This window comes from Hippocampus bargibanti, linkage group LG11 (assembly GCF_051943395.1).
Source record: "Hippocampus bargibanti isolate YZ-2025 linkage group LG11, ASM5194339v1, whole genome shotgun sequence".
In the NCBI taxonomy this organism is placed as follows: domain Eukaryota; kingdom Metazoa; phylum Chordata; class Actinopteri; order Syngnathiformes; family Syngnathidae; genus Hippocampus; species Hippocampus bargibanti.
Genome location: NC_142744.1, coordinates 2,740,645 through 2,754,456, shown reverse-complemented (window position 1 = coordinate 2,754,456; position 13,812 = coordinate 2,740,645). Strand labels below are relative to the sequence as shown.

The window sequence follows — 13,812 nt, the reverse complement described above, 5'->3', positions numbered from 1 at the left end:
TTATTGTTATTATTATTATTAGAGCTATTTCTGGGTAGAGTGAACGCTGGCACGTGTGGCTGCCGTTGCTCACCCATAGAAAAACCTATCCTGTGACTGTAAAGTACCCTTGAGAGTTTTGAAAGGCGCTTATAAATTAAATGTATTAGTTTTATTATTATTAATGTTACGTTATTAATGTTATTAATAAATTAATAATGCAATTTTTGGATGATGATACCAGTGCAGCGTGTTCTACCGGAAACAAATTCCTTGTGTGTTCTACATACTTGGCACTAAAGCTGATTTTGATTCTAATGATTATCATCATCAGCTCAACAATCGTCTTATTCTGAAAATATCACACGGAAGCAGTGCATCCTCCAACTGTTAACTTGCTTACCAACATCCGCCGGAGTTAGCCTTGGACCGCCCCGTCTCCTCCCGTCAAAATTCGGGTGTTGTCGTCTCGTAGACCCTGTCGGTCGGAGAAGGAAAAGGAACCCCCCAAAAAAAGGTGGGGAGAAAAAGTCCAAAGTTGTCATCTGTTACCAGAGAACGACAGCCGAAGGAAAGTGAACTCGGCGCGACTCGACAGCTTTCAAGTGTGTTGTTTCATGTCCCTTTTTATCAGCTGGCAGTCGGTCGACTGTGTGTTGTCAAGCACGTTTAGTGAGCAGTTGAGTAGTTGTGACATTGTGCTACAGAAAGCCGAACGAGCGAAAGGTCTCCTCACAGCGAATGTGTTGACGGATACGGCTCGACTCAGCGTAAGGAGACACGAAAAGAGACCAAAAAAAAATCTTGAGTGGACGTCGTCAACCACCTCGGCCAGGTAAAGACCCACCAAGTCTTCTTCAGACAATAATCGCCTTGTTTCCTGACACTTGTTACATGAGACAAACTCACATTGGCTTCTTATGCAACAACAGCCCTTGTTCTTTTTTAGTGTTGTTTTTCTTTTTAAATCCCAATCTTGTCAAACCAATTTTCGTAATGTGATTTATTGACGCGTTCAACAAGTGAGCTTTGAAAGCTAAAGGCTGTACCGGGGCCTTGTGAACTACTGTATTCGATTTTTTTTTTGCAGGCTTCTGAAGGAAAAAAAATATATTTAAAGGACAACCGACACCATTTTTTTTTGTTTCCTAACTGACGTTGTATAGCATGTAAAATACCCAAAACACGCAGGCTGATATTTTTAGTCAAATTCAAAACACCAACAAAAATGAGTTAAAGTGTCCCAAAACTACTTCAAAATGACCTCGGAGATGCAGTTTCAGAAGATCCCGCCCCCTTGTTCGTGACGTCACGTCAGGACGTCTTGCCTTGCGATAGAATCAAAACAATGGCTTCAGATTCGGAGAAGATGCTTTCTTGTTGTTACTCATCCAGTTATGAATATGATTCAAATAGTTCTGAAGAGGAAAGCATAAATGTTTGCAATCGATTAAAGAAGTACTTCCTGTTTCATTTTGAGGCGTCTGGACTCCAATGTAACGTCCCAGAAAATGCACAAGATGGCGCCCAAGCTCCTTTGGAAATGGGCTGATTTGTCTGCTGGGAAGTTTTGTCAACTAGTATCAAATAGTGCAACACACAACGATTCACCATCGCGTTATTTATGTGTTTTCCCTCTAATTTCGCCATCAACACAAAGTTTTCAGAACAAACAAAGTACCCAAAATGCATTGTATGTCGCTTTCTCGGTCAGGGGCGTTCCCTCCGTGACGTCACGTCAGGAATCGTCACCAACTCGAAAACAAGACTTCCTGATGGCGTGTTGATGGCGAAATTAGAAGGAAAACACATAAATAATGCGATGGTGAATCGTTGTGTATGGCACCAAGACCACTATTTGATAGCGTTGACACAAATTCCTTGGGCTTGGGCGCCATCTTGTGCATTTTCCGGGACGCTACATTGGAGTCCTGACGGCTCAAAATGATCCGGAAGGACTTCTTTAATTGATTGCAAAAATTTATGCTTTCCTCTTCAGAACTATTTGAATCATATTAATAACTGGATGAGTAACAAGAAAGCATCTTCTCCGAATCTGAAGCCATTCTTTAGATTCTAGAGCAAGGCAAGACGTCCTTTCGTGACGTCACGAACAAAGGGGCGGGACCATCTGAAACTCGCCTTTTTCCGGGGTCATTTTGATGTAGTTTTGGGACATTTTAAGTCATTTTTATTGGTGTTTTGCATTTGAGTAAAAATATCAGCCTGCGTGTTTTGGGTATTTATTTTAGATGCTATAAAACATTTTTCTGATGTCAGTTAGGAAATAAAAAAATGGTGTCGGTTGTCCTTTAAGAACCTGAGCATATCAGCGGTTAGCTGGGAAAATCACGACCGGCAATTAGCTAGCTAGCAACGATTACAACCTACAAATACATCTTCCTAGAAGTCGCTTCTCTCTAGAGCGCCTCATTGTCGCACCTCACTGCAACACGGAAACTAACCGTAATTGACATAGATGATTTTTTTTTTTCAACAATGTCTTGAAATGTTTTTTAAGCGCAATTCTAATATCTGCGCTAACGCTAGGGAACACTTTATTGTAAATCAACAGCTCTCTTGTTTGATGCCGTCACGTTCTGGTCATGAGTCTGCCTGCTGTGACGCCTTTTGAACAAATGCTCGTCTCTGTACTCACACACACACACACACACACACACACACACACACACACACACACATGAAAAAAAAATGTCAACATTCATAAGGGCTATTTATTTTTGTACCCGCACATTTTATGGCTTCCGGTAAAAATGTGACCTTTGACCCTGGAATTCCAGATTCGCCCTTTGTACGCTTTGGTGTGGGATGTCTTGCATTTGAATTAGGCTCGATTTTTGCTCGGCGGGGGTTTTCTATAACGTGGGATGCATGTCAATGGCGGTGGAGATGGGAGCCATGACTTGTTTTGCGATTGGGTTCGTTTGAAAGGACGCCGTTCGTTTTCAAACCCTGTTTTTTTTTTGGGGGGGGGTGTTTTTGTTTTTGTTGTTGTCGGCATTTTTTTTCACTATTGGAAAAAAAAAATCTGTGTAAAAAAATTCAACACTTCAGAGATGAACTCATTCGGTGCTTGGGTGCTGATAAAGCACTGGTCAGACCTCTGGCAATTTTTTTTCTTCCCCCCCCCTTCCATGACGGGGTAGCATTTACCTTTTGTTCATGTTAGCGCTTTGTTTCAGCTTCAGCTGTTGTTGAAGCGCTATATAAATCAATATGGATGTATTGTACAGACACTCCCCAACTTACGAACATTTGAGTTACGAACAACGGTATATAAAAACATTTTTATGTGGAATGATAATAATAATAATAAGAAGAATAATACACTTGATTTCTAAGCGCCTTTCGAAACTCTCAAGGTCACTTTTCAGTCACAGGAGATTTTCTGTGGGTGAGCAGCGGCAGACGCATGCGGAAGTAACTCAAATAGATACAAAGCTAGCTAGCAAGCTAATCGATAGCCAACAGATACCTAGCTGGATAGCCAGCCAGCTACATAGCCAAATAGCTAATAGATAGTAAATAGCTCGCAAATGATGATAATAATAATAATAATAATAATAATAATAATAATAATAATAATAATAATAATACATTTGATTTCTAAGCACCTTTCAAAACTCTCAAGGTCACTTTACAGTCACGGGATCTGTTTTTCTGTGGGTGAGCAGCGACAGCCACATGCGCAACCCGGAAGTAACTCAAATAGATAGAAAGCTAGCTAGCAAGCTAAACGATAGCCAAAAGATACCTAGCTAGATAGCCAGCCAGCTATATAGCCAGATAGCAAATAGCTAGCTAATAATAATAATAATTATTATTATTATTATTATTATTATTATTATTATTATTATTATTATTATTATTATTATCATCATCATTTGCGAGCTATTTACTATATATATATATATATATATATATAAATATTATAATAATATATTTGAATTCTAAGCGCCTTTCAAAACTCTCAAGTTCACTTTACAGTCACGGGATCAGTTTTTCTGTGGGTGAGCAGCAGCAGCAGCCACATGCGCCGGCATTCACTCAACCCGGAAGTAACTCAAATAGATAGAAAGCTAGCTAGCAAGCTAATCGATATGTTTGGACAGAGATGCTGTAAGTTAGATTGTGTATTGTATTCAGCTGCTATACATTGGCGTGAAACATTGTGGCTGAATATTGCATGACGTGACATTTTTGACAGATTATTTATGGTTCAGAAAAAATTAAGTCATCGTTTGTGATTTAACATCGAAACAACGAATTGCTGTCAAAAAAAAAAAAAAAAATCAAACTCGGATGAATATGATGGGAATGCCCTTGGCTAATTTTTGGGATCAATTTGCTTTTTGTTGCCTTTTTGAGTTGATCTGGTGGAAACAATGGCCAAATTGTTTGGGATCACGTGGGACAGTGGACCACACGGCCGGCCGGAACCAATGCTTTTCATGGGTTACTGACTAACAGGCTCTTCTGCAAGTCGTGGGCACAGCACTTCCTCGCTCGCTCGCTCGCTCGCTCTCTCTCTCTCTCTCTCTCTCTCTCTCTCTCTCTCTCTCTCTCTCTCTCTCTCTCTCTCTCTCTCTCTCTCTCTCTCTCTCTCTCTCTCTCTCTCTCTCTCTGTATCTCTCTCGTTCTCTTGCTCTTGCTCTTTCCCTCTCTCTCTCTCTCTCACGGTCTCTCTATCTTTTCTTCTCTCTCTCTTTTCTTCTCTCTCCCTTTTCTTCTTCTCTCTCTCTGTCTTTTCTTCTCTCTTTTCTTCTCTATCACTATATCTTCTTCCCTATCTCTCTCTCTCTCTCTCTCTCTCTCTCTCTCTCTATCTCTCTCACTCTCTCTATCTCTCCCTCTTTGTCTCTCTCCCTATCTCTCTCTCTCTCTCTCTCTCTCTCTCTCCGTATCTCTCTCTCTCTCTCTTTCTCTCTCTCTCTCTGTATCTCTCTCTCTCTTTCTCTCTCCCTATATGTCTCTCTCTTGCTCTTTCCCCCTCTCTCTCTCTCAGTCCTTATATCCCTCTCTCCCTCTCTTTTCTTCTCTCACTCACTCTCTCTCTATCTTTTCTTCTCTCTCTTTCCTTCTCTCTCTCTCTCATTTCTTCTCTCTCTTTCCTTCCTTCTCTCTCTCTCTCTCTTTTCTTCTCTCTTTTCTTCTCTCTCTCTCATTTCTTGTCTCCTCTCTCTCTCTTTTCTTCTCTCTCTTTCCTTATCTCTCTCTCTCTCTTCTCTCTCTTTCCTTCTCTCTCTCTCTCTCTCTTTCCTTTCTCTCTCTCTCTCTCTCTCTCTTTCCTTCTCTCTCTTTCCTTATCTCTCTCTTTCCTCTCTCTCTCTCTCTCTCTCTCTCTCTCTCTCTCTTTCCTTCTCTCTCTTTCCTTCTCTCTCTCTCTCTCTCCTCTCTCTTTCCTTCTCTCTCTTTCGTTCTCTCTCTCTCTCTCTCTCTCTCTCTCTCTCTCTCTCTCTCTCTCTCTCTCTCTCTCGCTCTCTCTCTCTCTCTCTCTCTCTCTCTCTCTCTCTCTCTCTCTCTCTCTTCCTCTCTCTCTTCCTTATCTCTCTCTCTTTCCTTCTCTCTCTCTCTCTCTCTCTCTCTCTCTCTCTCTCTCTCTCTCTCTCTCTCTCTCTCTCTCTCTCTCTCTCTCTCTCTCTCTCTCTCTCTCTCTCTCTCTTTCCTTCTCTCTCTTTCCTTATCTCTCTCTTTCCTTCTCTCTCTCTCTCGCACTCTCTCTCTCTCTCTCTCTCTCTCTCTCTCTCTTCTCTCTCTCTCTCTCTCTTCTCTCTTTCCTTTCTCTCTCTTTCCTTATCTCTCTCTCTCTCTCTCTCTCTCTCTCTCTCTCTCTCTCTCTCTCTCTCTCTCTCTCTCTCTCTCTCTCTCTCTCTCTCTCTCTCTCTCTCTCTCTCTCTCTCTCTCTCTCTCTCTCTCTCTCTCTCTCACACACAGAGAAATGCTGCCTGACCCGATTGGCAGCTCTGTCTGCAAGCCTCTGACAGTCAGGCGTAAAACAGCAACACTCAGAGTCGTGATATGAGAATGGAAGATGATTCATTTCATAACATCAGTATTCTTTTTTTTTCCGAGAAAAAAAGGTGTAGATTCCTAAATGATATGGGTCTGGAGTTATATGAGCTTGAAATGAGAGCGGCTGTACAAAATACAATACATACATATTGATTTATATAGTGCTTTAACAACAACTGAAGCTTTCGTCCCGTTTAGCTTTTTTTGTCTTTTCTCTTGACTTTATTCTTATTTAAGTTTTCCTCTTTTCACTCTATTTATTTAGCTATCTAGCTAGCTATCTGGCTCTCTACCTAGCTAGCTATCTGTTATCTATTTAGTAGCTGGCTATCTAGCTTGCTATCTATTAGCTATCTATTAGTTATTTATTAGCTAGCCGAGGCGGCCATTTTGTCGGCCTGTTCAAATGTGCCTTTTTTTTCTTATTTTGCTCTTTGGCTCAACTTCCTTTCGTCCCGTTTACCTTTTCTTCTCTTGACTTCATTCTTATTTCTTTTTTCCTCTCTTCACTCTTTTTATTTATCTAGCTATCCAGCTATCTATCTATATAGCTAGCTATTTAGCTAGCTATCTGAGTGGGTATCTAGCTAGCTTTCTGCAATCTATTAGCTATCTAGATGTCTATCTAGCTATCTGGCTATATAGCTATTTAGTTATCTATTAGCTAGCTAGCTAGCTAGCTATGAGCTATCTAGCTGGCTATCTAGCTATCTGGCTATATATCTATTTAGTTATCTATTAGCTATCTATCTTTGTAGCTAGCTATCTGGCTTGCTACCTAGCTAGATATATCTTATCTATTTGCTATCTATTAGCTCTCTAGCTGCTATCTCGCTATCAGGCTATATAACTATCTGGTTATCTATTATCTATCTATCTAGCTAGCTATTGAGCTAGCTATCTGTCTGGCTACCTAGCTAGATATATGCTGTCTATTTGCTATGTATTAGCTATCTACCTAGCTATCTGGCTATATAGCTATCTAGTTATCGATTAGCTAGCTAGCGTTCTATCTATTTGAGTTACTTCCCGGTTGAGTGAACACTGGCGCTGCTCACCCAAAGTAAAACTTATCCTGTGACTGTGAAGTGACCTTGAGGCGCTTATATATGAAATGTATTATTATTATTATTATTATTATTATTATAAGGTGCTCGAGTAAAGGCTCGGGTGACGCACTACTTCTTCTACAGGGGAAATGGAGTCGGTAGCTTCTGACAGTCGTTACGTGACCTGTTGTGGCTCAATATGACCTTACATATAAGGCACACCTACGTATAAAGCGCAGGGTCATCTTTTGAAGAAAATGAAGGCTTTTGGGTATTCCTTATACAGCGAAAAATACGATCAGTCATTTATTGATGTTGCTAGTCACAAGTTTTAGCCTCCAGTGGTTGGCTTTTGCTTGAATTCCCCCGTGGCGAATGGCGAGAGAGTCACACCCTACTGTCGGTTTGGCAACGGAACACGCGCGTTCACGGAATACCAAGCTTTACTGGAAGTCTTCATTTGCCCAGAATAGGACCAAGTGACTGACAATTGGCACTCCGACATCCCCAAACTAAGCAAAACAAAAACAAATGTCTCCGTGTTCTGCCGCTCACGTGTAATATGAAAGTTTGCGGCATAAATTGCAAGGGAATTATTATTTTTTTTTTTTCTGGAGGAAACTTTAAACAGGAAGTCACATGTTTATCGCACCCGCTCCCTAATCAGGTTGACATCAACCTCAGATTTATCGAGGCAGCAAGCCAGTCCGGAAGTGTTGCCGTAGCAACCATCTGAAATGGCGAAGAAAAGAAAGAAACCAACCGTGGCTCTTTTCTTTTTTCTTTTTTTTTTTTCATCCTGACTATGTATGACACGGGTGTCAAAATCAAGGCCCGCGGGCCAAATCCGGCCCGCCACATCATTTTTTTTCGGCCCGCGAAAGCAAATCAAACTTGTTAAATTCCATGATGATTGCTAAAATCTGAGCCAAAATGTCATATTTTTGGATGTCAACCACAATAAAAGTCATTATTCTTGACTTCAGATTTGAAAACGAGTTATTCATTAATTTGCTGTGTGCTCTATATGTAATATTTGAAGGGATTTAAACATTCTAATGGCTTCCCCAAATTCATAACGGCCCTCGAGAGGAAACCATAACTACAATGTGGCCCGCGGCAAAAAATGACTTTGACACCCCTGATGTATGAGGTCGTCTCGTCAACGAAAAAGAAAAGAAAAACAGTAATGCAACACGTCAATGACGTCATTTGTCTTTTTGCGTGACGGGATTGACAGTTCATTTTAAGAAATAATAGTCACGCGCCAGCATTCACTCAACCTGGAAGTAACTCAAATAGATAGAAAACTAGCTAGCTAGCTAATAGATAACGATTAGGTAGGTAGGTAGGTAGGTAGGTAGGTAGGTAGGTAGGTAGGTGGATGGATAGATCCCACCTTCAAATCCCATCTCAAAATCCACCTATGTAAAATATATTATTATTATATGTATTATTTATAATTGTATTTTATTTATTGTATTCTATTTGTGATTGTATTTTATTTATTATAGTACCTATGCTTGTCTGTGACTGTAAAGTGTCCTTGAGAACTTTGAAAGGCACTTAAAATAAAATGTATTATAATTATTATATTATAGATAGCCAGCTAGATAGCAATATTATTAGCGTGCAATTATCTGTATTCAATCAAATGAACATTATACATATACATACAAACATATACATTTGGATTTGTCATTTAAATTATCTATATATTTAGATGCTAAACAGTTAAAATTGATAAAAATGAGACGTATATTTTATCATCACTGGGAAATTATTTACTGCAATGGTTAACTCATTCACTGCCAGACACTGTGCAAAAATGTGTCCACTCCAGTGCCAGGGTTTTTGTCATTTTCACTCAAATTGCAGGACCCACAGAATTATTGACTTTTAGGAATACATAAATATTCAATTCAGTGTAAGAAACATTATACTCTATTTTTTTCATCAAAAAAGAGTTAATTCCTTAATTCTATGGGTCTGGAGTTATCTGAGCTTGAAATGTGGGTGGCTGTACAAAATACAATAAAATACAAAACAAAACACTGATTTATATGGCGCATTAACAACAGCTGAATCTGTAACAAAGCTCTAACATGGACAAAAAGCAAATATTACCCCCTTGTGGAAGGAAAAAAAAAAAAACTTTGCCAGAGGTTTGACCAGCGCTTTACCAGCACCCAAGCATGAAAAACCAAAACTTGAACAAATTTACTCCACGTCACGCTTTTCAATTGCCCGAATTAATTGGTGAATGGCAGCGAATGAGTTCATATTGCACTAATCGCTCAACTTTGCCAATGTTCTCTTTGCCTGCGGTGCTTTGCGAAGCACTAAAATAGGTTTGTGGTGTTGCCTCATGATGTGGCTGCTGTTTCCAAAGTTGACTTTTTGCACAATATCTTCTTTTGTCTTCATACATGGCAAAGTCCACATCGTCCAAGTTGCGCTGCTACTCTTATAATGCCCTATTGAGACCAGCATTGGCTCAGTCAATGTTATTTATTATTATTATTATTATTATTATTATTATTATTATTATTATTATTATTACAACAGAATATTGAGTTTTAGGACGATATAAACATTCAATTCAGCTTAAAAAACCTCAGACTCTTTTCTTTCATCAAAAAAAAAGTTAATTCCTAAGTTATATGGGTCTGGAGTTATCTGAGCTTGAAATGGGGGCGGCTGTACAAAATACAATACATACTCTCCATATTGATGTACATGCACTTTAACAACAGCTGAAGCTAACATGGACAAAAGGCAAATGCTGCCCCCTCGTGGAAGGGAAAACCATTGCCAGAGGTTTGACCAAAGCTTTATCAGCACCCTACTGAAAAAAAATTCGGGAATGGCGCTCCACGTCATGTTTTTCAATTCTCGAATAAAATCAGGAATGGTAGTGAATGAGTTAAAAATTGAGCATCAAAAGAATTTGCATTAAATTCAGTGTAAAAAAAAACGTCTGACCAACGCTTTATCGGCACCCTATTGCAAAATAAAACACCCAAAACTCAATGTCATGCTTTTTAATTCTTGAATACATTCAAGAATGGCAGTTAATGAATAACTAGTTTTCAAATTTGAAGTATGAAAATAATGTCATTGTGGTTTACATATGACAAATTAAAATTTGAGTTGGGACTTTATTTAGCAAGCATCATAAAATTTCACAAGTTTGATTTGCTTTCGCGGGCCGAATAAAATAATATGACGGGCCAGATTTGGCCCCTGGGCCTCAACTTTGACACCCGTGCTTTGGACTACATTATTTACATCTATTTTCAAAATGTCCGCCAAGCAAAGTGTGTTTTGACAGATCCCATTCATCATCTTTCAAACTAATAATCAAACAACAGGATCCAGTCTTTGAGTGTAGACGCACGTTTTTTTCCGGACTGTTATGACACTAATGGGTAAATAAATGATTTAGAAGAAAACAAAGCACTTTCAGGGTTATTTATAGCGCTAGGAGGGGTGGACGTGTGGTTTTACATGGGGGTACTCTGGCTTCCTTCCACCTTCCACCAAACATGGATGTGATAGTTCCATTGAAGGCCCGAAAAGACATCTGGAAGATCTCACGCGCGACGTTAATGAGTACAAGCGCTGTCGAAAATGGATGGATGGATGATCATTTCGAATCCGCTAAACCGTCGTCAGAAACGAAGGTCTATTTATGGCCTCGCTGTCATTGTCAGGCAACCGTGCGCAAGCCACGCCTCTCTGCTAATCACGTGACTGTGACTGTTTTCCATCAAGATGTTGCTAACCGGCTTAACTGTCTCCCGATCTTTTATTTTAGGCAAGGCAAATGTTTTACATCCAAAATGGATTCACGTGTGTACTGAATACAATTTTTAAAAAAGGAGGATTTTGTTTCAACGTACAGTGATACCTCGGTTTACGAACCCCTTGGCTTACGAACTTTTCGGTTTACGAACGTTAAATTTATGAAAATTTTACCTTGTAATACAAAATACTTTTTGGGATACACACGGAACTGCCACAATAAGTGATGTGTCGTTCGCGAACGAGCCCGTTCTCCTAACAAGAAAATGGAAGCCGGTTTGTTTTGGTCCTCTATTCCCCGCCCCCAGTCGTCGGTTGAAGCCACGTGATTGGTCAAGAACGCAGCAGTGACAGGGTGGGGGTTACATACAGAGACAGAGTGAAGTCATTCTCCCAAAAAGAAAATGCCACCCGACATTTTTTTTGTCATCTATTCCCCGCCCCCAGTCTTCGGTTAAAGCCACGTAATTGGTCGAGAACGCAGCGGTGAGGGGAGGTGGTTTAAATATTAAAGAGACAGGCAGACGACAAAGAGAGAGTGACACAATGGATAGAAAACAGTTACATTTGGACTCATTTCAACTTTGATAGTCCAAAGGCAGAGTGTAGACTGCAAGGTTAAAATATCCCATCAATCAGGTTCCACAAATAACCCGCACGAGCCATCTGTACACTTGATGCAAAAAGCTATCAACCCAGCAAAACAGAACACAATTGATGAGGAACTAGGTAAAATTATTGCAGAGAAAGCACCTACAAGGGATCATTCATCAAGATGGTGAAAGAAGGTTACGTTCCTCATCAAGTGTTTAATGCTGAGGAAACTGGCCACTCCATCCCATCAAGCCATCAACGACCATCACAAAGGTAAATAAAACCACTTTATTATTATACAGTACAGTTTATTTCTTTAATTAAAATACAATATCACATTTATTATACATAAAATAAGGTATATTTTGTGTCGTTATAAGGTTTAGGAAATTAGAAAGTAGAAATGTTTTATGGGGAACGGATTATTCTCATTTTAATGGTTTCCTATGGGAAATTAATTTTTGGGATACACACTTTTCGCCTTACACACTCTGTCTGGGGACCAATTAAGTTCGTAAGCCAAGGTATCACTGTAGTTCAATGTGTGAGTGCCATCGATGGTTCATTCCGTTTTATGGATGATAACAGGTGAATTTTGAGTCCTGGATTTGGGAACTCTTGTTATAGAATAGCCATTTTTACATATTTTTCCACCCTTCATATTCCATTTTATTTCAATGATGTGAATATCATACCTGTCAACCGGTCGTATTTTGGCATATTCTGAAAAAAAATGTTCTATATAATTTTCAGATATTGTAGATTACGTTTTCATCATTAAATATTAGGAGTAATGTTAATTATAACAAATATCGCTACTGGTAAAAAGTGAAGTCGACCAACGAGAAAACTGACCTGAAAAGTCTTGTTAATTGCACATCGCTCCTACCGCCAGCAGGGGGTGATCGCACTTCTTAAATCAGAGGACATCAACGTTGCCAATGGGACAGAAAGTAACCCGTGGGCTAAAAGAAAATAATAATTGGGTACTGCGATTTCCTGGGAATTTTGTCAAAATCCAAACACTTGCAGATATTCATAGTGTTTCATATTCATATAGCGCCTTACCATTTGATAATTATTGTCGGAAATCATTAACATGATCAAATGTCTTCCCAAAACTGATGACCGCTAATTATAAATAACATATACAGTGATACCCCGGTTTACAAACCCCTTGGCTTACGAAAAAGCTATCAACCCAGCTAAACAGAACACAATTGATGAGGAACTAGATAAAATTATCACAGAGAAAGCACCTACAAGGGATCATTCCTCAAGATAGTGAAAGAAGAAGGTTACGTTCCTCATCAAGTGTTTAATGCTGAGGAAACCGGGCACTCTAGCTTTCTATCTGAGTTACTTCCGGGTTGAGTGAAAGCCTAGCTAGCTATCTGTAAGCTATCTATTAGCTAGCCAGCTTTCTATCTGAGTTACTTAGCTATCTATTCTGAGTTCTTTCTGGGTTGAGTGACGGCCTAACTAGCTATCTGTTAGGTATCTATTAGCTAGCTAGCTTTCTATCCGAGTTACTTCCGGGTTGAGTGAAAGCCTAGCTAGCTATCTGTAAGCTATCTATTAGCTAGCTAGCTTTCTATCTGAGTTACTTAGCTATCTATTCTGAGTTCTTTCTGAGTTGAGTGACGGCCTAACTAGCTATCTGTTAGCTATCTATTAGCTAGCTAGCTTTCTATCTGAGTTACTTAGCTATCAATTCTGAGTTCTTTCTGGGTTGAGTGACGGCCTAACTAGCTATCTGTTAGGTATCTATTAGCTAGCTAGCTTTCTATCTGAGTTACTTAGCTATCAATTCTGAGTTCTTTCTGGGTTGAGTGACGGCCTAACTAGCTATCTGTTAGCTATCTATTAGCTAGCTAGCTTTCTATCCGAGTTACTTCCGGGTTGAGTGAACGCTGGCGCATGTGGCTGCCGCTGCTCACCCACAGAAAAACTTATCCTGTGACTGTAAAGTGACCTTGAGAGTTTTGAAAGGTGCTTATAAATCACAGTTCCGCTTTCAGCCACTGGATGGTGGTCGCGTACATTTTTTTTTTCTTCTCCCGATGCGATCATCGTTCATTTATTTTAGAATCAAAATCATAAAGCCTTTAATAGTCCCACAAGTGGGAAAATTTACAATATACAGCAGCAAAATTAAAAGGAGTGAGGCTTTGAAAAGAAGAAAAAAAGCCCAACTGTTTTTCCTTCCATTTTCTCAGACACTCACAATTCAACCATCTGTCTCCGCCATTGACAGTTGGACTCACTTTATTGTAATCTGACACCAAGATGGCCATTATTTTCATGTCGGCAGCGATTGTGTGAGACTTAAAAAACGGGATTTTCCTGC

The 13,812-nt window shown here is 39.6% G+C and overlaps 1 protein-coding gene across 3 annotated transcripts in view; it reads left to right on the top strand.

Moving 5' to 3' along the window:
• The first annotated feature begins 410 nt into the window (after positions 1-410).
• LOC148891129 (guanine nucleotide-binding protein G(I)/G(S)/G(O) subunit gamma-12-like) overlaps positions 411-13,812 on the top strand; it is a 42,006-nt gene continuing 28,604 nt past the window's right edge. Inside the window, exons 1-2 of one of the 3 annotated variants that reach the window (XM_089008754.1) lie at positions 412-584; positions 687-814. The gene's annotated coding sequence lies outside the window, so the exon portion shown is untranslated. Of the gene's footprint in view, positions 815-13,812 lie in introns of all 3 variants that reach the window. The other 2 variants (XR_016116484.1, XM_089008753.1) reach the window with 2 other exon arrangements.